The sequence below is a fragment of the Narcine bancroftii genome, chromosome 4 (genome assembly GCF_036971445.1).
Source record: "Narcine bancroftii isolate sNarBan1 chromosome 4, sNarBan1.hap1, whole genome shotgun sequence".
Lineage (NCBI taxonomy): Eukaryota > Metazoa > Chordata > Chondrichthyes > Torpediniformes > Narcinidae > Narcine > Narcine bancroftii.
Genome location: NC_091472.1, coordinates 170,204,566 through 170,231,064, shown reverse-complemented (window position 1 = coordinate 170,231,064; position 26,499 = coordinate 170,204,566). Strand labels below are relative to the sequence as shown.

The 26,499-nt window shown below is 39.9% G+C and overlaps 1 protein-coding gene and 1 long non-coding RNA gene across 3 annotated transcripts in view; one reads left to right on the top strand and one right to left on the bottom strand.

Moving 5' to 3' along the window:
- hnf1a (HNF1 homeobox a) overlaps positions 1-26,499 on the top strand; it is a 379,757-nt gene that overhangs the window by 54,814 nt on the left and 298,444 nt on the right. The gene's annotated exons all lie outside the window — the stretch shown is intronic.
- On the bottom strand, positions 6,539-24,576 carry LOC138759974 (uncharacterized). Its single transcript, XR_011355286.1, has 3 exons — positions 24,499-24,576; positions 21,506-21,735; positions 6,539-7,225 (listed from the first exon to the last, which is right to left on the bottom strand). It is a non-coding gene; the product is annotated as an uncharacterized lncRNA (long non-coding RNA).

Here is a 26,499-nt window from a genome sequence, read left to right as displayed (position 1 = left end):
ACTGAATAGCTCCGAAGCGTACAAAGCTCTCTGTTTCTGTTCCCAATTCTGACTTGGATTGTGGACCACCAACCTTCACCAATCTGGACAGCGGATCAGCAATGTTTGCTTTCCCTGCAATGTGGATTACTTTATATTTGTAGAGTTGTAGTCTGAGTACCCATCTCTCTATTCTGGCACATGGTTTGGATCTAGGTGCATAGATCACCTCTAATGGCTTATGATCTGTGATGAGTTCAAATTCAATGCCGTATAAATATGCATGGAACCTCTCACAGGCCCATACAAGTCCGAGTGCTTCTTTCTCTGTCTGAGAGTATCTTCTTTCCACAACTGATAACGATCTGCTGGCATAGGCAATGATTCTTGGTCCTCCATCATGCATCTGGACCAACACGGCTCCTAAACCAACTGGGCTGGCATCCGCTATGTCTTTGGTTGATGCCGCCGGATCGTAATATCCCAGAGTTTTTGCATCTGTCAGGCTTTGCTTCAGCGCTGTGAACGCTTTCTTCTGCTCAGATCCAAAATGAAATGGTACACCTTTCCTGGTTAGTTTCCTTAGTGGTTCTGCCACTGTAGCGAAATTAGGAATGAACTTTGCACAAAAATTGACCAATCCCAGGAAACTCCTCACTTCTGTTGCGTTCTGAGGTGCACGTGCCTCTGCAATAGCTTTCTCCTTGACCTCTGCAGGGTTTAGTCCTTTCCGTGTAAGTCTGTGTCCCATGAAGTCCATTTCTGACACACCGAACTGGCACTTGTTTCCATTCACGGTAAGGCCTGCCTCCTGTAGTCTAGACAGTACACACCTCAACCGTTTGTCATGCTCTTCCTTCGTTGGTGCATGGACTATGATGTCGTCAGAAATGTTGGCAACTCCAGGAATGCCTTGAATCACTCGATGGATTTCATACTGGTAGATCTCCGAAGCTGCATTAATTCCAAATGATAGTCTCTTGTAACGATACAATCCACAGTGAGTCACAAATGTAGTTACATCTCGGGAACCTGGATCCAGCTCTAATTGATGATAGCCCCATTTCAGATCAATTTTTGAGAATATCTTGCTGGTAGTTAGTTCTTGAAGTATTTCCTCCACTGTTGGTATAGGGTGTCGTTCTCTAATTATAGCTTCATTGGCCATTCTCATGTCAACTCATAGTCTTATGTCACCCTTTGGTTTGGGCACAATCACTACGGGACTGACCCATTGTGTCGAATGTTCCACAGGTTCAATAATGTCTTGTTCGATCAATTCTTTAATTTTGGCTTCGACTTTCCCACGAAGTCCAAACGGAGTTCGGCGCATTGGTTGTGCCTTGGGTTTGACCGTTTCATCTACCGCTAGCTTCAATTGTCGACCTTTCAGCTTTCCTACTCCTTGGAAGACTGCGGGGAATTCTTGCTTCATATCCTCGTATGACTGAATTGAATTGACACAACCTCCAATATGAAGTATTGCCAGGTCTTGCACTGTGCTTCTACTCAGCAATGGTTCTCCCCTCTCTTCTATGACCATAGACTCTGCTTCGGTGTACTTATCTCCAGCTTCAACAGTTGCAGTAAAACATCCAATGGTCTGCAATGGCTTGGTTGCTGTGTATGGATACAGTTTCTTGGAACACTTCTTTGAGGTACAGATGATCTTTTTCCTTTTCAACTTCTCCCATAAATGTCAATCAATCACATTACTGTCACTGCCTGAGTCTACAATGACCTGAACTGTCACTCCACCAATGATCACTGGGACTTTCTCATGATGTACTTCATTCAACGTAAATTGGTAACAACTCTGTTCCTCCTGGGTATCATCATCGTCACCGTCTATCTGGCGAATGGTATCTTTCTTTCCAGGATACTTTCCTTTCCCCCAGGCTTTGCCCTTGGAAGTTGTACTCTTCCTCTTCTGGTCTGCATTGGACTTGCTTTTGCACTTCTTTGCAAAATGGTCCTTACCTCCACACTTTCTGCAAACTTTGCCTTTGGCCGGGCAATATGGGTCTTTTCCAAAGTGACCTCGGTTTCCACATCGATAACCTCCACACTTTCTGCAAACTTTGCCTTTGGCTGGTCAATATGGGTCTTTTCCAAAGTGACCTCGGTTTCCACATCGATAACACTCCACATCCTGTGTCGACGTATATCTTGGCTGGTTATGGCGATGTGAGAGCCTCTTAATTTGCTGGCTTGAGTTGTCTTTCAGGGTCATGGTATGAAATTGCCCTTCAACAGCCTCTAATGCAGCAGCAATGGTTAAAGCATCGGTGAGTTCCAACTTTTCCAGTAGACGTCTTCTGAGTTTATCTGATCTGCAGTGCTGTACAACTTGATCCAATAATTGGTTGTCCAAATCAGCTGGCATGTAATTGCATCTAACAGCTAGCTGGCGTAGTCTCGTCACGTACTGAGCAATTGTCTGGCCATCTTCTTGTCTCGTTCTCCGAAACAAATGGCGTTGAAATGTAGCATTCGGTGTCACTACATAGTGTGCATTTAATGCATCTACCGCTTTCTGGTACTCATCCTTTCTTCCAGTATTCAAAAGTGTTTTAAATGTTTCCCGAACTGAGGGTCCTGCAGTGAAAAGAAATAACGCCCTTCTCTGCGCTTTTTGTTCAACTGTACCAGTATCTAGAAATAGGCCACGACTGTCGGCGTAGGATTCAAATTCTTCCAGCCATGCCTTCCACTTTACACTTACAGTGCTTGCATCACCCGTTGGGTCAAAATGAGCAATTCCACTATGTGTTAGAAAGTCACCGTCTGCACCAGCCATGAGGAAATATTCCAGCCCCAAAAGTACTAAGCAAAGAGAAAATTCTTATCACCTTGAAGTTGTCTGTAATCCTCTGTAATCTTGTTTAGTCTTTAATTTTCTTCAAGCTCCAATCCCATCCTCGTCGCCAATGTCACATTTGTGGCCCGAAATGTGAAGTTAATAAAACATTAAACACAAGTTTATCAGGTAAACTTCTTAGTGTCTTTTTATTCTCCGGTTTCCTTTGTTCTCTTGCTTGTATTCTTATCTCTCTCTCATACCACGTGACTTCCGGTATATCTCATACATATTCATTATCATGACAGGTACCGAAACATATACTTTATAAGTGGGATGAAAAGCTGGTGCAATATAAAAATTCACCAGTACGGCATCATTTACTTAATCCACTTTGAAAGGAAAAAAAAACGAATGATCAAATACCAAAATTACTATTGACGCAAAATCCGCTTATCCCTTTTACAATAGACAACCTTTCCTTTAGAGAATGGGAGAGAAAAGGAATCAAAAGAATAGAAAACTGCTTTTTGGGAAATAATTTATTAACATTTGAACAGTTGAAGTACAAATATGGAATAACTCATTGTACAATGTTTGCATATCATCAATTGAAAGCTTATTTAAAGGATAAATTGGGAAACAGATTGAGATTACCTGAAGGAAGCAGCTTTGAATATATGATTACAGACACAATGATAATCAAAGATTTATAACGAACATGTACATTAAACTGCAAGATAAGGAAAATGAAATAAACTATAAACCTAAGCAGAAGTGGGAAAAGGATCTAAACATAAAGATTAAAAAATGAAGTATGGGAAAAGTTATGTTCTGGAACTATGAAGAATACAATAAACACAAGGTTATGCATGATACAGTATAATTGGTTATACAGGGATGAACTCCTCTAAAATTTAAAAAAATGGGATTCAACATTATCGGACAGATGTTTTCGCTGTAAGAAGGAAATGGGAACAACATTACATGCAACTTGGGCATGTACGGAAGTAAATACGTTTTGGGAAGAATTAAATAAAATTACAAAAAATAACATACCAAAAAACCAGAGATATTTCTTTTAAGTAACATAAGAAGTAAAGAATTAGGCCTCAAATTGGGTAAAGTGGAAAAAAAATTCATTATGATAGCTTTAGCGATAGCAAAAAAATGCATAATGTCAACTTGGAAAATGGAAGAGAGCATGAGTATACAGCAATGATACATGGAAATGAATAAATGTATTCCATTGGAAAAAAATAACATGTAATTTAAAAAATAAAGTCACAATGTTTGAACAAATTTGGGAACCATACATGGAACATATCATAGAGAGTTTGCCTACGACCTCCATCCCCTAAAATGAAAATGATAAGACAAAACGACTAGATTCTGGGTGTAATAAATAGATGACACATTTTTCTTGTTTATTTTCCTTTGTGTGAAAATATTGTTTTATGATTTTATTGTATTGTATATGTTGAATATTTATGGGTTTTGGGGGGGGGTGGGTAGAGGGGAGGGAGGGAAAGGGGGGGGGGGGAAAGGGGAAAAAAGACCACTGTAAATTTAATGAGATATGTTTGTACATATTTTGGTTGATATGATTCACAGTGTGAAAAATAAAAAAAATATATTAAAAAAAAGTTTACATAGCCATGGAGTGCAACATGTCATTGAAAATTCATTGTCTGCATTAGCATTTGGATTTCTCCCCTGCTGATCTTGGTGCAGTCAGTGACGAACATGGTGAAAAACTTCACCAGGAGATTGCAACCATGGAAAGGCAGTATCAGGGCAATTGGAAGACATCAATGCTGGCCAACTATTGTTGGACACTTACATGAAAGGCACTGGATGCTGAGTACAAACGAAAATCTGTTGAACTAACGCAATGTGTCAGCATCAAGATGTGATAAAACATACTAAATTCAATAAAAGTTAATTTAATGTTTCTCCAACTTCCTACGTGATGCAGCAAATCTGAAAGTTCTTTATGTTCACCTTGAAGTTGTCTATCATAAACCTCAATTTTTTTTTAAAAATGTTGTCTCGTGTAAATGAAGGAAATGCTCCAGCATGTTACCCAAATTTGCAGGGTGACCTTGCAGCAACTTCCAAATCACCAGTCAACTTCCTGAGTGTTCTGTAGCAGACAGCAGTGAGTGTCAATTATGTGCATGACTTTACAACCACCAGCTGCAGTTTACAGAGCCTTTTAAAAACACGGCTCCCTGTTGGTGGCTAATGATTCCCCAGAGCAGAAAATATAAACCAATTTTACCTGGCAATGTTCAATGTGAATCTTTTCCACCAGCTGAATGCTCAGCAGGCATCATGATGAAGAGTACACACATGAAATGCTCTGATAAGAAACATTTTTGTCCCTATTGATTCGTACTTGGATATATGGCCAGCATGGTCAAAGTTAATTGGCCATCGATCATTGCCCTTGAGAAGGAGTGACTTATGTCTTGGACCATATTCAAATTACAAAAGAGGAGATGCTAGCAGTTTTAAAGCATGTTACAGTGGGTAATTTTCCAGGGCCTGATCAAGTGTGTCCTCAGACATTGTGGGAAGTTAGGGAAGAAATTGATGGGGCCCTAGCAGAGATATAATCATCATTAACTGCTGGTGAGGTGCCAGAACATGGGAGGGTGCTTTATTTAAGAAGACGTGCAGGTACAAGTCAGGGATGTACGTGGTGGTGAAATTGACGTCTGTATTATGGAAATTACTGGAGGGATTTCAAAGGACAGCATCTACCAGAATAAGGAGAGACCAGGACTGATGAGGGAACGTCGGTGTAGTGTTTTGTGTGGGAAGTCATATCTCACAAATTTGGTCAAGTTTTTTTGTAGAGGTCATCAAGAGGATTGATGAGGTCAGGGTAGTGGATGATTTCTATGGACCAGCTAATTCCTTATCCATTCATCTGCACCTTCTGGATCAGCATCCCATGAGGAACCTTGTCAAATGCCTTGCCAAACTCCATCCACTGCTCTACCCTCACCTTGTCACTTCCTCAAAATTGGAATCAAAATAATATGAACTGCTGTTCACAAAGTCTGTCTCCAATCTGACCATATGTGCATGAATCCTATCCCTAAGAATCCTCTTCATTAGTTTCCCTCCCATTGATGCAGGATTACTGGTCTATAATTTCCTAGATTCTCCTTAGTTCCCTTCTTGAACAAAAGTACAGTATTAACTACTCTCCAATCCTCTGGGACCTTGCATGTTGTGATTGAGGATGTTAAGATCTTTTCAAGAACATCATTTGCCTCAATAACTTGGGATGTATCCCATCAGTATACCTAGGAATATCTACTTTAAAACTTCTCAAAAGACTCCACACCACCTCTTGATCTCAAAATGTCCTAACACATTAGCATTTTCCACATTATGATCTCTATCACTATGCTCCATGTCTTTCTCCTTGCAAAGTACCTCATCTACTTCATTTGATTCCAACCATAAATTCTCTCCTTTGTCCTTGAATATGGACCAAATGTAGACAAATAATATTAGCTTGGGTAAACAACTTAGTCGACGTGGATCAGTTGGGTCAAAGAGCTTGCTACTAATCTGTAGCAAATAATAGTCTGAATATGCCTGAGATTGTCTGATTTCATAAGAACACAAGAAATAGAGCAGGAGTAGACCATCTGGCCCATTGAGCCTGCTCTGCCAGTCAATAAGATCATAGCTGAGCAGGCTCAGGACTTGTCAGTGCTTGGAGGGGAGACTGCTTTGGAACACCAGGTTCTGTAAGTTTCTGTGAGGGGAGCTGGATAAAGTGGAGACTCTCTGTCTGTCCTATGGTAAACAAAAGTTAAAAAGAATTTTGTATATGCTACATTTTAAATGACATGACAATAATGGAACCTTTACCTTTAAAACTCCATGATCTATGAATTTGTTGCAACATTGCATTCCTTCTATTTGAAGGTATTTCCACAATGTTGCTGGGTAGAGTGTTCAAGGAGTCAAGTGGTCTTGGCAAAATTTAAACTGTGCATTACCAACCAAGTCAACATGAATAAACATTTCTTCCTAACACTGTTGACAACACCTTCTATCACTTTGTTGCATGATTAAGTTAACAATCTGGCTTTCATTTCTCTAGATTTTTGCAAAAGAACATAACTTGAGCAAATTTTTACATTGTTGGGTAGATGCCTAACTAGAATGAAACAGTTTAGATAATGACAAGACTAGTTCTCGGGCAAATACTACAGACAGGATGCTGTCTGGTCCAAAACACAGTTCACCGTCCAGTCATCTCAGCCATTTCTTAATACCTACCAGTGGTTGGTTTGAGGGTTCTGAGCACAAAACACGAGACACCCAAAGTATTCTACATTTGTTTACAATGTTGAAAGGTTGGTCCTTGGTTTTAGATCTTCTCTCTGCTGGAATTCACACAAAGGGCAGAGGGTCCTATTGTAAGAAAAAATGAAATGATAAGAAATTCAGACTGAAAAATCTGAACAACACTGTTCCAAAGATAAGTACCTGTTCAATAATGCTTTGAAGCCATTGCAGAGGAGGTTCACCAGTTTGATTCTTGAAGTGACGACTCTCATTAGTACAAAACAGTATTTATTGATTTCTTTATAAATATGATACTTGTCTTGCTTATGTATTATTTGTCTGTGTGTGAGATTAGATAATGAGATTGAGCAGCTGGGGACTATAATCATTGAAGTTTAGAAGAACGAGAGAGTGTTCTTATAGAAACGTAAAATTATGAAGGAAATAGTTATGATGGAAGCATGGAATATTTTTCTCAGGCAGGGAGACCAGAACAAGGATAAAAGTAAAACATGAAAATCTGCAGACACTGGATTGAAGAAAAACACAGATTTTGGAGAAACCTAACAGGTCAAACAGTGTCCTTTATATTGCAAAGGTAAAGGTACATGACCAACATTCGGAGCTTGAGCCTTTATCAAGGTATGAACAAAATGTAGGTAAATGTCCAAACAAATTCTGGGGGGGTGTGACAGGAGGATCTGTGGGCGTAGAAAGTAGGGAATATGTGGAATTCTCTTCCTAATGAAGCAGTAGAGGCTGCTTCATTAAACCCATGGCAAAAATAGACAGATTTTTGAACAGTAGGGAAACTAAGATGTTCTGTAGAGCTGAGTCCATGGCCAGATCTGCCGTGATCTTCCTGGATGCTCGTCTACTGTGAGGACAGTTGTCTTAATATTCCAAATGTCAAATGTCCTGTTTTTTTTTTGATATTTTAATTTTGATTTTTTTTCAAAAATATACATAATAAAATCTTCAATGTCACAATATGTTGAACACATCAAGTGTCCTGTTAAGTCTAAAGGTAGAACTAATTTTATCTGAGAGCAGAATTGCAGATTTGACTTCATCCCTCGCATCTTCTGATTGCCCAAGTTTAACATTAATGTATAGCACTAAATACTGTTTCCATAGTAACATAAATGTTTTTCCCAATTATTACTTCAGCTGGCACATTTGCACAGTACTTCAGCTGAAAATATTCATTTTATCTTTACCATTTGCAGTTATAATAATATTGGGCCATATTTCACGTGGAAAGAATGACATAAATAGTTGACTAGCCATTCTTAGTTTTTCTCTTTCAAGTAATTTTTTGAAAAAGAACTCTTATTTTAGATCCCTGGAAGCAATTGGAATATACAACAGTATATTCTATGGCACACATGTCAAACTCAGGCCCGCGGGCCAAATTTGGCCCGTGATATATTTGGTCCGCAAGATCATATCAACTATGTATTAGAGCTGGCCCACTCCGCCAGTATAGTGCATGCACAGCTCATACTACAAATCCCAGAATGCTTTGCAAATGCGTTGGCGCCGGCCCGTCAGCCCGCTAATCGCCCCCACCTCCTCTCTTTACTTTCATTAGCATCTGTGACCTGTCGCCCAACTCACATGTAATAAACCCCTTACGAAAAATGGCCAAACGAAAGAGAAAACAGGACCTTTCAAGACAGGTGGGAGGCAAACTATATGTTCATCATTTAAAAAGACAAACCTGTTTGTCTTGTGTGTGGAGCCAGCGTGTCTGTAGTTAAAGAATATAACATACGACGTCACTATGAAACGAAACACCAGGACAGGTATAAGGATCTGAACGAGAAGCAAAAGCTCCAGAAGGTGGAGGAGATGAAAAGAAGTCTGGTTTTACAGCAAACTTTATTTTATATTTTATTTCTCATTTGTTAATGCTTCTTCTAGAAAGAGTTTAACCAAAACTATTATTAAACATTTATTTTAATAAGAAAAAGTTTAACATTACATATGTTGAAAGAAGAGAAAACATGCAGATGTTGTTGAAAATTTTCAATAAATATTTATTTTGGCCCACGACGTAGTCCAAGTTTTTAATTTTGGCCCTCTGTGAATTTGAGTTTGACACCCCTGTTCTATGGGATGTAAATCTGAGATGGCAGGTCAGGGAGAACATAAAACTGCAGCACAGTACAGGCCCTTCAGCCCTTGATGTTATGCTGATCCATATATCCCTTTAAAAAAGTACTAAACCCTCCCTACCCCATAACCCTCTATTTTTCTTCCATCCATGTGTCTAAGAGTCTCATAAATGCCCCTAATGTTTCAGCCTCCGCCATCATCCTAGGCAAGGCATTCCAGGCACTCACAACTTCCTGTGCAAAAAAAACTTAGCCCTGATGTCTCCCCTAAACTTTCCTCCCTTCACTTTGTACACATGTCCTCTGGTGTTTGCAATTCCTGCCCTTGGAAAGAGGCGCTGGCTGTCCACCCTATCAGTGCCTCTCATAATCTTGTAGACCTCTTTTAAGTCTCCTCTTATCCTTCTACGCTTCAAACAAAGAAGTCCCAGCTCCTCTAAGTTTGCCTCACAAGACTTAGGATAAGATCAGCAGACATAAGATAAAAGGAGCTTGTCCTCCGTAAGGCAGCTAGAAATGAGGATCATTTTCAATGGGTCCTCAACCACTGATGACATTCTTAGCTTCAAATATTTCTCAACTCTCACTGTTATCTACTAATCTGGCTCCAGTTAACTTCTGCTATAAAGTAAACTCACCATAGAAAAGTCACCCTGCCCACTACCAAACACTTTTCAAAGTAAAAGCAGATTTTTGGAGCTGGCCACTCTTCATAAAGAAGGTATCGCTGTTTGGCTTTTCAATATAAGGCAAGGCATGACTTGTTTTAATGCCAGATTAAAAAAGAATGCCTCCAAAGAAGGCACATTGTACAGGAAGATGAAGGGGTCATAAAGTCTGCCAAGGTGTGACTTTAACAAGTTACAGCTAAGGAGCCTTCTTTTTATTTCTGACAATTGGGCGCAAGGGGTTGAACTAGAATTACATATCAATTGAAGATGCAACCATCAAGCTGAAATTCCTATAAAATAAAATTATTTTTTAAAGTATCAACAAAATGATTGTCTGAAATTGATACAATCTTTAATTGCCACTTGGTCCTAGCAAATGAGCTTACGGTAATCATTCTTTTTTAAAAAATATTTTGGAATTGATTAAAAGGCACACTTGTATAGTTGTGGTACAATCAGCTTACCCTCTCATACAAACCTAATTTAGGTTGACTTACTCCTTAATTTATCACATAGTGAAGACCTTGCTTTTCTGCATAATAATCAAACATGCTTATTGTGTGTGTCTGTAAGAAAGTAAATTCTGGCAGACCTAATTTAAAACTATTTTTAAGGTTCCATCAATAGTAAAAGCTTAATCTCTTGTCACTAATTTAATAGGGTTAAATATTCCTGTGTTACGAGTAAGTGAGGATGTGTGACTTGTGGGACTATAAATTTAGTTGTGTTTCTTTACTTAAGATGGATAATATAATTTGAATTAATAATATACATGACTAAAAATATTCAAAAGTAAATATCATGCATCTATAACAATAGAGATTAAAATGTCCAGACAAAATATATATTCAACTTTCGATGTTCCATATGGAAATTTTCGAGATGCAGGTACAATTAACAAAACACAAAATACTATAGGATATCTCAGGCAATTAGGTGCTTCCCTTTGCAAGAACAATCTGAGAGTGCCTTCAACAATAGACTACATCTGCCCAAAAGGATGGCCCTTTATTACTTTATTGAGGGCTGTTAGGCAATATATGCTGGCCTTATGAGGGAAACATATTCCACAAAATATGTTTTATCTCTCATATTTCTACTATTGAGTAATTAATATGTGAAGCTCATGATGTACCATTTTCCTAAAATGGAATATAAAGAAACATTGCATTATCTGACTGGATGTTTCTTGACAATTAATTGAACAGTCTTTCTACTCTTTGCCAACAATTTTATAATTAACTATCAAAAGTGTTCAAAGGAGATACCAAAAGTATTTTTCTACAGACCCATTATTTTTTTTCCTGTGTTGTTTGTAGCAGTGATGATTTTTTTTAAATTCTGAGATTCGTTTGTACCAAATTCTTCTCTCTATTTGTAATGTAGGCTGTAAGTGCAGGTTGGTGACTACATTAAGTAATGCTCACACAAATTTGATTGACATTCATTAGAAAACAGTGGTGATTCTAACCTCTCACCTACTGTGAATGCAGATTCAGGCACCTTATCTAATTAGAATTTGCACCATTGATAGTTCCTGTGGTTTTTGAACCTGGCTTATTACTTAATCAAGAGCTTTCAGTTAGCCATTTGTCTGTTACAAATTATTTAGTGGTATGTCTTCTGTAGAGATATAATGAGCACTCTGTTATTACCATTATCTATTTCTATTTCATCCTCAAAAATGTCCAATAAACTTGCAAGGCTTTTAATCAACCTCTATTGGTTTTAAATTATTGCTTTCACTCTTGTTATATATGCTTCAATTGTTCCATTTATAATTGACTTTGATACTTCATCCTATAATGGCTAATAGACCGATACCTCCAATATTAGATTTCTGACCTTTTCCAAACCTTTTAATGTCAGCTATTTTCTGGTCTTCTGATTCTGTACTAAATGACTAGAAAAATATTTAAACCACAGTTCATGTGCTTTTACTATCTCCAGCATAGATTTATAAGAAAAGAAATGAAGATTATGTTTTAATGAGAAAATGGGAAAAGAAAAGGAAAATTTTTAAAAAGTCAAGAAACTTGAGCAGTGAAGCATTATATTTTAAATTATTTTTGTAAGTGATCATTTTTGATATGTTGGATATATATAATTGGGTTGATGTTAATGCATTGGAATTTCTTAATTTAAATTCCTGTACATATTACATCAACATACAGTATTAAAATAATGCCACTTAGAGCTAGACTGAAAATACATGTTTTTCTGATTATACTGGACAACATTTTTTTTTCAAAAAGTTTGCTTCCTGATAGACAACTTCAAGCTGAGCACAAAGATAATTTCAGATTTGCTGCATCATGTAGGAAGATGAAGAAACATTTAATTAACCATTATTGAATTTCACATGTTTAATTATATAATGATGCTGACACATTGCATTAGTTCAACTGATCTAAAAAGATTTTGCCACTGATTTTCATTTGTACTCAGCATCTGATGCCTCTCATGTCAGTGTCCAACAATAGTCAGCCAGTGTTGATGGATTCCATTTGCCCTGATACTGCTTTTCTATGGTTGCAGTATCTTGGTGAAACCTTTCACCATGTTCGTCACTGACTGCACCAAGATCAGCAGGGAAGACGTCCAAGTGCAGAAAATGAATTTTCATTGTCATGTTGCACTTCGTGGTTTTGTAGGCTTGAAGAAGACTTAAAATATGACAGGAAATCACAAAAATAAGTTATATTTAAAAACAAATGTGTGATAGGAAAATTTTTAAGTGATTTTCATGATCATAAAATACACCAAATGTGTTCAGAAAGCAAAATCTTTGTTGTCCAGTGTTATTGCTTACATCTTAACTACACTGCTTGGTTATATATTTTATTTAATTTCATGGGATTAATTGAGAAGGACATCTTTGAGACCTTTTACATAGGTTTCTTTGTGGTCATGGACTAAATGTTGTCACTGCTGTGGGACAAAAGAATCACTCACACATATCTGTACCCAGCCGAGGCAGAGAGATCTTTCTCCTGCTGCAAGGGAGAGAGGTGCCCATTATCCCTTAAAGGCAAAAGGCCATACACAGTGACACTTTATATGCATTTTGAGGATGAAGTGCGACAACTCCATCAATGTAATGCAGTTCAATCATCATCTGTGAACCAATCTGAAGCAAGATAATGTGTGCAACAACTTGATCTGTCATAATTTGGCTGCATGATCATCAGTGCCTCGACACCCCTGTCTCTATTCACATCTCTCCTGAAGAAATTTGTGCTCAGCCGACCTGTAACTCCTAGCCTCATTGTGTCTGGTGACCATTTGTTTTTCACCTGTCTCTGCATTCATTCAGCGGTGATTATGTTGGGAATAAGCCTGTGACTCCTTTTCCAGTAAAAGTTCTAAAATATGCACTACTCAGGGATTGGGTCAGACTGGATTTTCCGATTCTCAGGTAGTACATTTAAAATTTACGTTTAAGGAAAATAAACAGGTAATGTTTGATAGTTTATTAATGAAATATTCTTTCCTATAAAATACAAAGTGCAAAAAAAATTTTCTTCCATTTCCGTGACTTCTGTAGGGTCACTTGTTGCTGCCGTGCACCTGTGATGCTTACACGCACACACAGACAAAAGCTGAGAGTTTTTGAGAAGTCTGGATTCTCAGGTGGTCCAGATTTCTGGATTTTTACTGCACCTTGACACAGGGGCCACCTCTCTCTGAGGAACAAACCTGCAGCAGATCATCATAATCATACTGATTGGCAGAGAAATCTGAAGGAACAGCTTTTACATTCTTACACTACTTCCCAGCTGAATTCTGGATACCATTTTTTTTTCCTCTCAAGGGAGGGATGTGGTAAAGAAAGCTTTTTTTAAAAATTTCTTTAATTTTTCACACTATGAACCATATTAATCAAAATACACGCAAACATTTCCCTCTTGAATATACACAGTGGCATTTTCTCCCCTTTTTCCCCCCTCCCTCCCTTCCCTCCCTCCTTCCCATCCCCTCCAAACCCATTAAACATTCAACATATACAATACAATAAACCCATTAAACAATGTTATCACACAAAGAAAATAAACAAGAAAATTGTGTCATCTACTTTTACATACTAGATCAAGACATTTTGTCTTCTCAGAAAGGAAAAAGTAAATAAATAAATAAAAGAAAGCTTCTTGGGAAAACAGTTAATCTGAAGTGGCAAGCTCATTGCTCTAGCAGTGAGAGCAGATAATGTGTGGTCCAACCAGGTCAAAGAACAGATAGAACTTGAAATTTCTGTCAACCCCAGAGAAACAAGTGGTGCTGCTTCCAAGCCCACAAATAAAAAATATGGCCAAGATAATGTTAGTTTAATTAGGATTAGTTCCAGCATAGATCCAACCTGCACTTTAGGGACAGTTATTTCCTACTCTTATTGATGACAAGGTGCAATGTAATAGTTGATGGATGTTTCTTGACTTGCAGATATGCTAACTGCTTATAGAATATAGAACATTACACCATAATACAGGCCCTTAGCTCAAAATCTTATGCAAATCAATAGAAACTTAGTCCACAAACTTAACCTTCTACCTTATATCCATAACGCTCTTTTTTCTTGTATCTATGTACCCGTCTAAGTCTTTTAAAATTCCTTATTGTACCAGTCTCCACCACCACTCCTCACAATGCATTCCAAGCACCCACTACTCTGTGTATAAAAAAAACCTTACATCTGACGCCTCCCTTAAACTTTTCTCCCTTCACTTTATACAGATGACCTCTGACATTTGCTACTAGGAAAAAGGTGCTGACTGTCTGTCTACCTTATCTATGCCCCTCATAATCTTATAGGCCTCTACTAAGTCACCTCACATCCTTCTTATCACCTCTTATCCTTGATAATTTCCTGAAGATTTGCACAGCTGTATTGAGATGATTGCAGAATTTGGGAATCTTGAATGGCTTTAGAAAAAGCATTGAAAGGATGTGAAATTGAGAGTCTGATTCATGTTAATTATGTTCTCATACCAGAATATTTGGCCAGTCAAAAATTACAATAGAATTTGCTGAAGCTGCTAATCATAGAGTTATGCCAAAATGGACTTTTATCTCTGTTGCATCTGCATGCTGCAGTGAATAAACATGTAAAAATTAACCATATATGAAATAAGTGTGAATAATAGTAGCTTTAAAAGTTGCCAAAATAACATTAATGAAGACAATAAAACTAAAGAGCAAATACAGTTTCCTATCATTTATTTAATTGCTCCTCTCCTGCCCAATGGGTATTACCTCTGAAATGTCAGGAAACTTGAAGAGGATTTCAAATGACAGCAAAGCCTGTCTTCACAGTTAATTTATTCCTGTCAAGTTCAATCTTTAAGGAAGTGAGCCTTTTATCATTTGGCACAGAAAATTAAGTCGTTAAGTGTAATCGCTCTTTAACAAAAATCGAAGCACTTATTGAATTGATAAAAATGGGTGTAGGATTACTTTGTTAACCCCTTTAAGTCTGTCTTCTATTCTATTAGATCTTGGCTCCATCTATGTACTGTGCTAATGTAACACTCCCCTCAGTAAAAACTTCATCTGTTGTGTAATTTTCAATTAATTTGAACAATTAATTTTTAGAGAGAGAGTTCCAGATTTCCATTAGTCTGTGTGCTTCCTGATAATTTTTAATAATTTTGCACTCGGTTTATGGTTAGATGAGACATAGGAACCCAATAAATCGAAACACAAGTAGACCATTTCACCATTCAGCCAGATGAAGGTTGATTATTCTTCTCTCTGTTATTTTCTAATATTATCTCTTGTTCCTGATTTACTTATTGATCTATGTTTGGAATTGAATTAACAACTGAACTTCCCCAACTCTCCGTTGGCAACATGGATTGCATAGTGGTTAGTGGAACGCTATTACGGTGTCAGTGACTGGGGTTTGAGTCCAGCGTTGTCTGTAAGGAGTTTGTACATTCTCCCCGTCTCTGCGTGGGTTTCCTCCGGGTGTTCTGGTTTCCTCCTACCCTTCAAAATATATGGGGGTTGTAGGTCAATTTGATGGCAAGGCCTAGTGAACTGGAAGGGCCCGTTACCATGCTGTATGTTTAAATTAAAAAAAAAGTTTTTTGAGGAAGAGAATTCCAAAGATCTGATATTCTATCAATGAAGACATTTCTCCTTATCCCAGTCATAAACAGCCTACTCCTATTTCTGAAGCAAAATCTTTGTTGTCCAGTTTTATTGCTTACAGCTTAACTACATCGCTTGAGACTCTGTCTCCAGATTCTAGACTCCTGAGCTAAGAAAAATGTCCACTCTGCTCCCACCACACTAATGCTGTAAAAATGTTTCAATGAGATGTCATATTTTTCTGCACTCTAGAGAATGCAGGCCTTGTCTCCTCAATCTCTCCTGAAGTAGCAAAACCGCCAACCCTGGAACCAGTCTATTGTATCGTCACTGCATTTCCTCATTGGAAGTACACCCTTTCTTAGGCAAAGAAACCAAAACTGTTTCAAATAATCTACCTGAAACTACACTTCCTTGCTCTTGTATTTAAACATTCGGCAATAAATGCTAGCATGCCATCTACCTTCCCGACTGCTTGTTTCACCTGTATGTTAACCTTCAGTGAGAAATGAACGAGAAAATCTGTGAGTGATGGGGTCAAATACAATCCACAAAAGTGCTGTAAAACTCAGCAGGTCATGCAGCATCAATAGGAAGTAAAAGGTAACCAACGTTACGGGCCTGAGGCCTTTGTTAGGAATGAGCTTTCAGTAACTTGTGTTCCTTTGCACATTAACATTGCTCAATCACTAATTATAATGCTTAGAAATACATTGCTCTTCTGCTTTGTATATCAAGGTAGATGACCTCCCATTTTTTTCAATGTTCATGTTCTTGCCCACTCACTCAACTTATTAATTTCCCCGTGAAGAATTTTTACATCTTCCCCTCTTCTTGCAATCCCACCTAGTTTTGCATGATCGACAAATTTAAAAATATGGCATTTGGTAACCTTAGTCAAATCATTGATATTGATTGTGTAAAGCTGGAGTCCAATAATGATCCCTGCAATATCCCATTGGATTCTTCATGCCAATTTAAGAATAATCTTGTTTATTTCATCTTTCTGCTTTTTGTCTGATACCAATTCTCAAATCCATATTTATATATTTCATCAAATTCTGTTGCTCCAGTTTCTTGAGCCTTCTGAAAATCTAAGTACAGCACTTCCACTTGTTCCCCATATTTATTCAACTCATCATGTTCTCAGAGAGCTGCATCAGATTAATCAAGCATCATCTATTCCTAAATCCAGGCTGACTCTGCTCAAGTCTTTGATACTTTTCAAAGTAGCAGAAGTGGAAATAGATCGGTCATGTGGCATCTGTTGAAAGAGTAATAGTTAATGTTTCAGGTCCAAGAAACTTTGTCAAATCAGGGAATGGCTAGGTTGCAGTGGCAGAGAAAGTGAACCAGGGGGGAGGGGGGCTGGAAACTGGGGAAGAGAATATCTCCAAGAGGGTAAGACTAAATTAGCATCAAGTAGCAGCCTGTTATTGATCAATGTGTTATATGCTGTTGATAGTATGACTGGGGGAGACGGCGGCACCGGCCTCGGTCGAGTGGGGCAGGGGGAGGCCCCGATCCGGGCAGAGAGTGGGAGGCGGCGGCCCCAGTCCAGGCACAGGGTGAGCTGCGGCGGCCTCGGCCCCGGTCCGGGCAGTATGGACCGACCTAGGAGGGGAGGCAGGCCCCTCCAGCCCGGGTAAGAAACCTGCATAGGAGAAGGCCACTCCGATATAAAACCTACGACCCAAGGACCTCGCTGCCACGTCCCAGCTTGCTTGGCCACGGCACACGAACCATGGGTGTAAAGGGTGGGGCCAGTACTGCGCGCACTGCACTCCACCTAAAAGCTCCTTTGCACAGGCCCGAGGACAGGTCCACGTCCTCCCCCTCCACGTCCTCCCCCTCCACGTCCTCCCCCTCCACGTCCTCCCCCTCCACGTCCTCCCCCTCCACGTCCTCCCCCTCCACGTCCTCCCCCTCCACGTCCTCCCCCTCCACGTCCTCCCCCTCCACGTCCTCCCCCTCCACGTCCTCCCCCTCCACGTCCTCCCCCTCCACGTCCTCCCCCTCCACGTCCTTCCCATCCACGTCCTCTCCCTCCACGCCTTCCCCCTCAAAAGATGCTCACAAACTCAAGCTAGCATGCTGGAACATCAGAACCATGCTAGACAAGGCTGACAGCCACCGACCTGAACGTCGGTCTGCCCTCATTGCACATGAACTCCTCAGACTTGACATCGACATAGCCGCTCTCAGTGAAGTCCGCCTGGCAGATGTAGGCAGCCTCCAAGAACGCGGCGCGGGCTACACACTCTACTGGTCTGGCAAGCCTTCGGATGAACGACGCCTATCTGGTGTAGGCTTCATGGTCAAGAGCTTCATTGCCTCCAAACTCGAAAACCTTCCGACAGGCCTCTCGGACCGAATCATGTCCATGCGACTCCCCCTTCAGAACAAGCGTCACATCACCCTCATCAGTGTCTATGCTCCAACCCTCCAGGCGGAACCAGCAGAAAAGGACAAGTTCTACACCGACCTGCGCAACCTCATCCAACGCACCCCTACAGCCGACAAGGTTGTCATCCTGGGCGACTTCAACGCTCGTGTCGGCAAAGACTCAGAAACCTGGCCAGGAATCCTGGGCAAGCATGGCGTCGGCAAGTGCAATGACAATGGGCGCCTCCTGTTGGAGCTCTGCGCAGAACAGCGGCTTGTCATTACAAACACCCTTTTTCAGCAGAGGGACAGCCTTAAGACCACCTGGATGCATCCCCGATCCAAACACTGGCACCTCCTGGACTACATCCTGGTGCGAGAAAGTGACAAACGAGATGTGCTCCACACCAGGGTCATGCCTAGCGCAGAATGCCACACTGACCACCGGCTGGTTCGCTGCAAGCTCAACCTTCACTTCAAACCAAAGCCCAGGAACAATAAAGCCCCCAGAAAGAGGTTCAATGTTGGAAACCTGCAGTCAGACGAAGCGAGAGGAAACTTCCAGGCAAACCTCAAAGCAAAGCTCGACGATGCAACCCGCCTCACGGACCCGTCCCCTGAAACCCTCTGGGATCAGTTGAAGACTACCATACTGCAATCCACTGAAGAGGTACTGGGCTTCTCCTCCAGGAAAAACAAGGACTGGTTTGACGAAAACAGCCAGGAAATCCAGGAGCTGCTGGCAAAGAAGCGAGCTGCCCACCAGGCTCACCTTACAAAGCCGTCCTGTCCAGAGAAGAAACAAGCCTTCCGTCGCGCATGCAGCCATCTTCAGCGCAAACTCCGGGAGATCCAAAATGAGTGGTGGACTAGCCTCGCCAAACGAACCCAGCTCAGCGCGGACATTGGCGACTTCAGGGGTTTCTACGAGGCTCTAAAGGCTGTGTACGGCCCCTCACCCTAAGTCCAAAGCCCGCTGCGCAGCTCAGACGGCAAAGTCCTCCTCAGCGACAAGATCTCCATCCTCAACCGATGGTCAGAACACTTCCAATCTCTTTTCAGTGCCGTATGACTGTGGTGTTTGCCCAGTAGGCCAGGCTTTTGTTCTTTATGCTTGGCCAACAAGTTAATTCCATATCTTAAATAGTGGAGTCTCCTATCTTAAATAGTGGAGTCATATTTGCTGGTATTCAATTCACAGGAACAATTGCAGAAACAATAGAATTTTAGAACATTTTAATCAGAGAAACCACCTTTACTTTTCCAAATGCCAGAATGTAGATCATCAGGCCCTTGGAAATTCTGTTTTCAAACCTGAAAATTTCTCTAGTACCAATTTTTTAAACTAATACCTAGTTCTTCAGTTCCTTGTTTTCATTCATCCTTTTGTTTTTTTTTTAAATTCTGGGATGTTTTTCAGGGATCTTTTTCCAAGCTATATATTTAATTCTATCAGTTCCTTTTTCCTCTTTATAAATTCTCCTGTGCCTATCTGTAACTTTTATCCTTGCTCAACTTTTTGTTTTGTGTACCCATAGCAGCCCTGAGCATACTCTTATATTTTTATCGTTATATTTTAAAATTCATTTCTTAGCTTCATTACCCAAGTTCTAAAATGTCTTCAAACTTAATGCTATTTCTGGCAAGTTAGGAAGCCTCATTTACCTTTAAATTCTCTTGTCAAGCGTTGGTGGATTACTTTTCTTTTGAACAAACTTTTATGCAATTTTATGCATTATTTATTGAAATATTTTCCATTGCAATGTGACCATCAAACCCTTCAATGTGTTTCCCAATTAACTACAGCCTTCTTTTCTCTCATATCTTCATAGTTTTCATTATTAAAGTTTAACATTCTTGCTTTAGAATGGAACTGCCTCACTTTCAAATTTAATGCAAAATTCTGCATTGTTAAGGTCACTCCTCTCTAAAGGTTAGTTCCCAGCAAGATTATAATTTTCTCACTCCATTCGATCTCTCTTGATCAAACATGTAGATGAGTCCAAGTTATGCCTGTATTTTAGTGGGATTTGTGAAACCGACTTTATTTCAATCCTATGTAGCCGAATGCTACAAAGAAACACACACACACTCGCAGTGTGGGAGGTTAAGCTCTGAGATTTATTGATGCTGGAAAGGCTCCTTTTATACAGTAGGAGATTCTGCAGGTTGTTTGATTGGCTGAAATCAGCTGTATGAATAACAACATTCTTGCATGTGAATACCCTTCTTCCCCAGCCTGTTATTGATCTGTTACTGGGCAGCTTGGCCAGCACCATTTTAGGGCTGCTGGTCTTGTACTGTTCCAGCTTTTACCCACGCCGGTTTGTTGTCTTGGGTGTTGCTTTAGCGATCTCTGTCCACGTCTGCTGCTGTGCAATGTGCCAGCCCAATCTCCGCAATTGCGGGCCACCACATCTATCTATTCATTCCCTCAACTCTTTTTCCAGTATGTCTGTGGGTACATAGGTGCAAGTTCCTGGAATATACAAAACTCAGCAATTTCATGACATTTGCTACCAATTTTCATCCTGCTCTCACTTTCACATGTTCTCCACACCTTAATCCCTGACTCTCCCTTTTCCTCTTCTGGATTTCTCCGTGTACATCTGAGGTGGTGGGCTAACTATTAACATGCACAATGGCACCTGGACAGCAAAGATGCATACATCAGGATGCTCTTTATTGACTACAGTTTGTCATTTAACTCCATCATCCCCTCAAAATTGATCAACAAATTCCAAGACCTTTAACACTCCACTGTATCATGGATTTCCTCACCTCCAGACCACAATCTGTGAAGATTAGTAAAAACTTCTCCATAATCTCCATCAGTATCAGTACCTGCTCAACTCCTTAACACCTACAACTGTGTAGCTCGGTATGACAACAACACCATCTACAAATTTGCCAACAATACCACAGTAGTGGGTTGTATAAAGGAAGGGGATGTGTCACCATACAGGATGGAGATTGAAAACTGGGCAACAACAACCTTGCACTCAATGTCACCAAAACTAAGGAGCTGGTTGTTGACTTCAGGAAAGGAAAGCCAGAGGTTTACAATCCAATGATCATTGAGGGATCAGAGGTGGAAAGGGTGAGCAAATTTAAGGTCTTAATATCTCGGAGGATCTTACCTGAAAGCAGGAGTTTGTAGAGGTTTGGTATGACACCTGATCCCAGGCAAATTTCAACAGAGATATGGTGGAAAGTTTGCTGGCTGGCTGTACCAACTGGAACACCAATCTTCTTTGGCTTGGCTTCGCGGATGAAGATTTATGGAGGGGGTAAAAGTCCACGTCAGCTGCAGGCTCGTTTGTGGCTGACAAGTCCAATGCGGGACACCAATACCACTGACTGAAAAGCCCTGCAAAAGGTAGTGGACACAGCTGAGGACATTACAGCCAAAACCCTTCCCACGATAGAGTACATCTACAGGGAACGCTGCCATCAGAGAACAGCAGCAATCATCAAAAGCCCACACCACCTAGCACATGGTCTGTTTTCACTGCTGTCAGCAGGTGGATTACTTTTCTTTTGAACAAGACTGCATTACCAATGCCACAAAACTCACACCATCAGGTTCAGGAACTGCTGCTACCCCTCCACCATCAGAGTCCTGCACAACAAACTGAATCAGAGACTCATTAAAGGACTCTTTATTGATTTTTTTGTGACAGATAATGTTATATTTTATATTGTATATAGATATGTTTTAAAGGAGACAAAATGTAGGGTTTTTTTTAAGTGTAGGTCACAAACAAACACTTCACATCACAGATTTCATTTAAAATGCCAGAGCTCTGCTCAAGCCAGACAGTTCAGGCTCTGGGTGCCTTTGCAAAAACTTTGAAGAATGCTTATAGAGACTTCACAAGTAAGTGTTAATTGGACATCCTGTGGAGTAATGGATTATTGTTTTTGGAAAGCAACAGATGAACGGATTCAGAAGATTGGATCCGACGCTGCAGTCTGTCTGAAAGCAGTTTGCTTTCAGTTCTGAGAGGGTCAAGTGGTTTTCTCTGAGTGAGTGAGAAAAAATTCATTTCTACAGTTCAGCAGCAGCAGCTGGGACTGGAACAGGACAAGCTGGCAAGTTTGTGGAAAAATCCCGTTTTGAAGATGAGTTGTGAGTTCTTAGTTCAGCCTGTTCAAAGCCCTTGTGGTCCATATAAGAGGAGATGGCTGGCTGTATAAAGTTTCACCTGAAATAAGGGAAACATAAAGGAACTCTGTGGTGACCTGAAAGAAAGAGGTTATCATCTGGAAAACCCTGATGGGGAAAGTTTCTTTGGTAAGACACTGAAGTGGCTGATCGGAAGGAATCAGTTTGTGTCTAATGAGCAATAAATCTCTCTCTGAAAACCAACAAGAACCTTCCTGAGCAGTAACCATTTACCTTTCAAATACCAAAGCCTAGTGAACTTTATAAATGTTAAACTCTGTGCACAGAATAAGAATTGCCTGATACCAGGGAACTTGGAGGAGTGAGAAGTAAGATTGGACTGTGAATCAAAGAGCTTTTCTGAACTTACACACACACATTACATACACATGCACCTAGAATTAGAAGGGGGTTGAGTTAGGTTAAGTTAATAGTAAAAAGGTAGAATTTGATCCTGTTTTCATGCTTAAAGATAATTAAAAGCAACCTTTGTTTAAGTAAACATTTGTCTTGGTGAATATCTATTACTGCTGGGTTTTGTGGTCCACTGGGCCAATAACTTTTTTTTGTTCTCTCTGCATTGCAGTCAGTTGTTTACATTTGTTATCTGTTTACAGTTCTTTATTTGTTTACATGTTTATGCTGTGTACACTTTATTTTTTGCATTACCAATTAATGGTAATTCTGCCATGCCTGCAGGAAAAAAGGAATCTCAGGGTTATATGTGATGTCATGTATATACTCTGACAATAAATATGAAATCAGAAAATCATTACAAACCCACCCACTCCCATGGCTATCTTGACTACTCTTCATCCCATTCTGCTTCCTGAAAAAATTCTATTCCATTCTCCAAGTTTCTCCATCTTCATCATATTTGCTCCAATGATGGGACTTTCCATTTCTTTTACATTTCTTCCTTTTGTCATGAACTGTGGGTTCCATTCTACCAATGTTTGTAATGCCCTCCACTACTGCTCTCATCTCATCTCTTGAGGGAAAGAACAAGGTCAAAGATCCCCTGAACCGCAACTCCACCAGCCTCTTGTGTTCAACTGATGATTCTCTTTAATTTCTCCCATCTTCACAGATTCCAAAACCAAACACATCTTCCTTTCTCCTCCTCTTGCAGCATTTCATTGGGACTGTTCACTATGTCATTCCTTGGTTCACTCATCCACTCCACCAACAATCCTCCTTCTCATAGTATGTTCTATTGCATCCTCAGGAGATGCAACACCTGCCTTTCACCTCTTTCCCTCCCATCATCCAGAGATCCCTACATTCTTTTGAGATGAATGAGTGATTCATTTGCACATTTTCCAATCTATTCTATTGCACTTGGTGTTCATAATGTGGTCTTCTCTGCATTGGAGAAACTAATGTTTTGCAGGGCATCTGCATTCAGTTCACAGTATACCTGTTGCCCGTCACTTTAATTCCCCATCCCACTCCCACTTTGATCAGTTTGCCTGTGGCGGCTCAATACAAGTTGGAGCTGAAGTGCCAGTTGATGAAGTAGACAAAGACAAAATACGCCAGTATCTAGCAAGCAATCGAAATATAATTAGATGTTTTATGAATATGTCAGCCTATCAGGTTGTTTACGAATTCTGGTGCTTCTTCTCAAAACAGGTGGCTCCTTTGCAACCTTGGGTACTGGTACAGTTCCTGGGTCTGTAGTGTGGGAAGGACTGACGACTGGATTTGCTCCAGAATTGCCAGCATGAGGCAGTGGAGCCTCAGCATGGCCATCTGAAAGCTTACTAGGGGTCACAGGCTGGGGGGTGAGCTCAATCTCTCAGGCTCACTCTGAGTAGGGGTGTGAGGAAGGGGAAAACCAGGCGAGGCCAGATCTCTTAGGGATATAGTGTCAGTACTCTCGTCTGGGAATTTAACATGAGCGTAGTTGGGATTGATATGCAGTAGCTGAACTGGTTGGACTAGGGGGTCTGTTTTACGCACCTGAGCATGGCTCTTCAGCAGCACGGTTCCAGGCTCAGATAAACAGGATGGCCAGTCCATCACAGTTCCTGATTTCCTAGGAAATGCAAACATATGTTCATGAGGTGTTTGATTTGTTGCAGTACACAATAATGACCGAATAGAATGTAGCGCCTCAGGCAGCACCTCCTGCCACTGGGTAACAGGATAATCATGTGCTTTTAAAGCAAGATTAACAGTCTTCAAGACTATAGCATTAGCCCTTTGGGCCTGCCCATTGTCCTGCGGGTTGTAACTCGTGGTACGGCTGGTGGCAATCTCTTTCCATAACAGGGCTCGCCGCAGTTCAGCGCTCATGAATGCTGAGCCCCTATTGGTATGAATGTAATTGGGAAAACCAAAAAAAGCTGAAAATTCTGTCAAGTGACTTAATGACAGACGCTGACGAGATGTCAGGGCAGGGTATCGCAAAGGGAAATCTGGAATATTCATCAATTACAGTAAGGAAATAAACATTATTGTTGTTGGAAGGTAACAGTTCTTTAAAATCTAAGATAATCCTCTCAAAAGGTCGGGTTGCCTTGATGAGAGTGGCCTCCGGAGCTTTGAAGTACAACATTTCATCTCTCATCTTAGCTTGTTGCAGCCTTCTGCACTTAATACTGAATTCTGCAATTTCGATAATTTTATTTCTCTGATTGTTCGCTGCCCATCTTTGATATTGTCTCTGATTTTTTTAAATTTCCCTTTTTTTCCTTTGGTCATTTCTCTCTGCTTTGCATTTAGCACTCCACTATTCTGTTTGTCTATGTTCTCATCTTCCAACTGCTCCCATTCACCCACTGACCAGTTAACCTTGTTTACAGGTTATCTCCATGTTTTACCCTTTCAGTGACATTCCCCTTGCCTACCTTCCCCGCTGCTTAACACATTTATTTTCCCTCCTCCCCAGTGCAAGTTACAGATCTTTGACCTGAAACACTAATTGTGCTTCTCTTCCAACAAATGCAGACTGATCTGAATAGTTTCCAGTATTTTCTGGGGGGTTTTTTGTTGTCAATAAAGCCTTTCTCATAGCAAAACAAGATGTAAAATAGTCTCTTATCCTGCTGTTTCCTCAACATATTGACCTAGAAAACCATGTCATGTTCATTCCATAATTTTGTCATCCACTAATTTGTCTTGTCCATGTGTGTGTATATATATATATATATTTATTTTTTTAAATATATAAATAAATAAATAGATGGATTTGTATATATTTATATATATATATATATATATATATGTGAGTGTGTGTGTGTGTGTATATATATATAGATATATATATATGTGTGTGTGTGTGTATATATATATATATATATATATATATATAGTCCCATGTGATTACTGCATTGTCTCTGTTACATGCCTCACTCATTTCCTGATTTGTGCCATGCCCAATATTATAGCCACTATTTTGAGGCCTATACATAACACTGGACAACATATTTTTTCTAAAGGTTTGTTTTCTGAAAAAAAAATTGAGGAATATGATAAACAACATCAAGCTGAACACAAAGATAATTTTAGATTTGCTGTATCTCATTGGAAGTTGGAGAAACATTAAATTAACTTTTATTGAATTTAGCATGTTTAATCGCATAATTATGCTGACACATTACATTACTGTATTTCAACTGATCTAAAAATGTTTTGCTGTTGATTTTCATTTGTACTCATCATCTGATGCCTTTTGTGTCAGTGTCCAACAATAGTTGGCCAGCATTGATATATTCCAGTTGCCCTGATACTGTTTTTCAATGGTCGCAATGTCTTGGTGAAACCTTTCGTCATGTTCATCACTGACTGCATCAAGATCAGCAGGGAAGAAGTCTAAGTGTGAATGCAGGAAGTGAATTTTCAATGACATGTTACACTTCATGGTTTCGTATGCTTGAAGAATGTGTATCAACATGTGTTCAATCTATATCAATGTAATACACAGCATCTGTATATGTGAACTGCTTTTATAGCCTGTTT